Source organism: Poecilia reticulata, linkage group LG10 (genome assembly GCF_000633615.1).
Source record: "Poecilia reticulata strain Guanapo linkage group LG10, Guppy_female_1.0+MT, whole genome shotgun sequence".
Taxonomy (NCBI): domain Eukaryota; kingdom Metazoa; phylum Chordata; class Actinopteri; order Cyprinodontiformes; family Poeciliidae; genus Poecilia; species Poecilia reticulata.
Genome location: NC_024340.1, coordinates 12,833,222 through 12,833,896, shown reverse-complemented (window position 1 = coordinate 12,833,896; position 675 = coordinate 12,833,222). Strand labels below are relative to the sequence as shown.

The window sequence follows — 675 nt, the reverse complement described above, 5'->3', positions numbered from 1 at the left end:
GCAAAGTTTGTGAATCAATGTAAATCACTGCAATAAAAGGAAACTTGATGTCAATAGATGGCTCTGAATTTGACAGCGTGCATTTGTCTCCAGGTATGCCTCGGGAGCGTTCGGAGAGACGAGCCGGCGGTATAAAATGATGACGATGATGATCTAGTCTCGGGTGTTTACGCCGGGTCTGGTTTTCAACTCCTCGCTCGTTCGTTCTCCCCTGAAGCTCACAGCCGCACAGATGCCGCTTTGCTGCATGTTCCGCTGGTTGCTATGGCGACCGCTGACCGAAGACAACATGTAAATTATGGCCTTCCAACGTCGGAAGGTATTTTAAAAGAAGTGGGAGGCAATTATTTTATTTGGAGAAAATGTCGGATTACAGGCGGCTTTTCTGTTGAAAAGAAACTTGCTGAAGATTTCTGAACACCAGCAGCGGCGAAACAGCCAGTGCACAGAGGAGGTCCGGGTGAATTATTAAAAATTCAGCTCTGCTACAGCCTAACAAGTTTGTGATTTTGTAATGTTGAAAAAAAAAACATATATATTGCAAAAATATTTCAGTTGTTCTATACGTTTTTAAAATATGTGCTAGAAAACAAGTTAGATTTCCAAAACCGAGCACATTTTCAGACATACTTTTATCTGTATTTTTGCTAGATTTTATGCACAGGATTTTTTTTT

General features: G+C 41.2%; 1 protein-coding gene across 2 annotated transcripts in view; it reads left to right on the top strand.

Annotated features, from left to right (window-relative positions):
• Nucleotides 1-675, top strand: part of frmpd3 (FERM and PDZ domain containing 3) — a 118,669-nt gene that overhangs the window by 74,571 nt on the left and 43,423 nt on the right. The gene's annotated exons all lie outside the window — the stretch shown is intronic.